Source organism: Octodon degus, unplaced genomic scaffold (assembly GCF_000260255.1).
Source record: "Octodon degus isolate 3935 unplaced genomic scaffold, OctDeg1.0 scaffold00209, whole genome shotgun sequence".
Classification (NCBI taxonomy): Eukaryota; Metazoa; Chordata; class Mammalia; order Rodentia; family Octodontidae; genus Octodon; species Octodon degus.
Window position 1 is genome coordinate 617,914 of NW_004524785.1, and position 3,475 is coordinate 621,388.

Here is a 3,475-nt window from a genome sequence, read left to right on the forward strand (position 1 = left end):
TCCTTCCTTAATTTTGGATGTTGAGTATTTTGTCCCAGCAACAAAGAGAAGTGTAACTGACAGAATTTGGTACTGGGAGTGGTGCTATTGCTGTGAATACCTGATCATGTGGATTATAGGTGTTTGGGAACAGTTTATAGAAAGAGATAGGAAATGTTCAGAGATGTCACCTATAAGACTAGCACTGGAAAAGCTTCAGTTGTTCTGAATGGGTGATTCTGGTCAGAGCTCAGAAGACCAGAAGGCTGATAGAAATTCTGTTGTAAAGACCAGGCTGGGGAGGTTCCTACTGGGCAAAATACCTACAGTGATTATTGGACTCTAATTGATATGTCTTATCATTCAGCAGAAAGTTTGTCTGAATTTTGCATGTGTCCAGAAAATTTGCCTGAGACTGAGTTAAAGTACAATGGACTGATTAACATTGAAAAAGACATTTCAAGGCAGTCAACTGTGGAGGCAGGGACAAGGCTACTGTTGGGTAGTTTTAGCCAGATTTATGTTGAGAATCAAGAACAAAGAGTCCAGTAGGAATATTTAAAATTAGGTGAGTTTGGCCAGAAAAGAAGCTCCAAAAAAGCTGTGGAATTCAGATAGGCCTGAGAGGATCTCTATTGCTGAGAAGGAACAAGAGAATGGAAAGGATGGCCTGAGGGCCTCAGAAGAAGTGGCAGGTCTCCACGTTTTGCAGCCTCAGAATTACAAAGGTGAAGGACTTTGCCTTGGGGAAAAGGTCACAGAGCACCATGTTCCTGAATGGCAGTGGTGACCACCCCAGGTTCCAGAATGGTGTCAGCATAGAGAATTTGTTCCTCAGTATCAAGTTCAGAGCACTGAGCAATCCAGGCACTCGACCCTACAGCAGAGAGAGAGAGAGAGAGAGAGAGAGAGAGAGAGAGAGAGAGAGAGAGAGAGAGAGAAAACAACTCAGCTACTGCTCCAGCTAGCAGCAGACACTGGCATCATGCACCTGATACAGGTTTTAGGTGTATGCGGAATGCAGGAGTTCTGAGGTTAAAGAGGCTTCCACCTAGATTTCACTTGGGAGGCCAGGCACTGTGCCACTGGAAGGACACTTTGTAAACCTGTGAGTGAGAAGCCTATTTAGAGGGAACTCCAGAACTCTGGAAAATCCAAGAATGTGGATGATCTGAGGAAATCTGTAAGAAGGGAAGAAAGCAGGCCTAAGAGAGAAACCATGGGAGCTACCACAAAAAGTGCCATAGTGGTGGAGCTATGTGGTGCTCACAATTTGATGGTTTCAGATGCTCCACATAGAACTACAGAATTTAATGTTTACCTTTCTGGATTTGGGACTTGCTGTGGTCTGAATTCTTTGTGTCCTATTGTGTGTAGCTTTTGGAAGGGTAATGTTTATCTTGTGCCATTGAATGTTGGAAGTGTTTAACTTTTCATTTGTATAAGGAGAGTTTGCCTTAGATCTTGGAGGAGATTTGCGACTTGGACTTTTCATCAACGCTGAAACTGTCAGGACTTTGCCAGCTCTTAGAGATGAGCTAAAATGTCTTTTGCATAAAGGGATGTGTATGAGTGTTTGAGGGTCCAGGGGCAGAATGTTATGGTTTGTGTATAGGAGTTCCCCTAAAGCCTCATGCAAGAATGGGGTAGCTTCTATAATGTATGATTTATTATTGTGGGTGTGGATGCTGCACATACCTGGGGGCAGGTAATCTGTATTACAATAGGAGCCGGGCAGAGAGGCTTGATAGCAAGGAGAGAAGAGTAACTGGGACAGATGGATCACATACAGAACTATTTTTACATGGTATTTAAAGATCAATACCATGTTTAGTAGAACTTACAAACTAACCTTGTTTAGTAGAACTTTTCGGGGTTGCGGAGATGGCTTAGTGGAATAAGTGCTTCCCTAGCAAGTGCAAGGCCCTGAGTTAAATCCCCGGTTCCGCAAGATCTTTTCATCATTTTGAGTCAGATGGGAAAACCCAGGATTGACTTACGATAAATCACACATCTGTACTTAAACTTGAACAGACTTTCTGACTTTAAATGTCAGGACCTTTCTAATTTCCATAAAGGAAGCATTTTGAAAGGACTTTGAGAAAATTCAGACAATTAGGTTTACACAGACAAGACATGGACCTGTGACACAGAGATATCAAAAGAATCAGGATTATTTATTTAGAAGAACACTACATCACCTTAAATACCTAAAATGCTACATGGAAAGAAAGATAGAGCTTCTCTGTTTGACTTTTAATGCTCCTATTGCCTGGAAAAACATGGACTACCCATATGATAATGAATTTCTCTCTTAGAGATATTGCTTAAGTAAGGACTGAATATTTCCAACCAAATTATCAAAGGGGTGTAATTGCCATGTAATTACATAACCCTGCCAGATTATCTTAAACTCAAACATTGCAAGGGTTTGTTTTTCTATGATATAGTGGAAGTGTATGTAAAATATGAAGATATCTATACATGTTTTTCTCCTCTAACCTAAATTATCCAAGAAATAAATAAGAGAAAACAGTGAAATTGAAAAGAAAACCTTGCTTGGCTTCAGGAATACGGATTCAATTTGAGATTTATGAAACCCCAGTTTTCACAACGTTTCGCTTCTCCTGAGATGCCCAGTGATGTTGTCCAGCCAAGTGCAACATTCCGTACTCACCTCAGTGCCAGCCTGATGTCACGCTTCCCTAAGAACCAAATAGCAGCTTGTCCCTGCTCTAGTGACATTCTGCGTAGAGGACTCTGAGCCCTGCTTTGCTTCATTATTCTTTGGCTGCAGGCCTTGCACATGCTACAGCTTTCTCATGCACATGCTGAGTAGCACTATTAGTCTTTCAACTTAATTCACTGTATGAATAAAAAGTGATTCAGGAATGATCTAGAGGAGCACAGTCAAGTCTCAAGAGATTTAGGAAACATCAAGGCATGGTGTTTGCAGCCAAAGAGAAAATCACATCAGCAATTTGACATCTAACTAGGCAGATAAAAAATGTGAATGCTCTTTTCATCACATACTGTTAGGTGGTAAAGACATCTGTTTTAGAGCACTAAGTTAATATAAGGACCCACACGAGGTCTTTTTCATGGTATTTAATGCTAACAGCATCTCATGTAGCCACAGTAATACTAATGGTCATCTAGATAGGTGCGGAAAAAGGAAAGTTGAATCCACACAGTTCTGTGCCTGGCACTATCATAGGCTCTTTGCATATATTATTACTAATAATCTTGACAGCGCTACAGTAGTGAGTACCATACCTGCTATTATGAATGAGAAAACATCCTTCAGTTATCATGATTTGTCCCAGTTCAACTATTTATAATGTTACTATTTTGAGCAAAGAATTTGATTGAAGTCCAACTTTTAGTATTTCAATCCATATGATGCGCCTAGTAGTAATATATACATTTCATTACATACATAGTTAATATATAAAATTGTTAAAATAATAAAAATAGCAGCATACTAAGGAGAGTC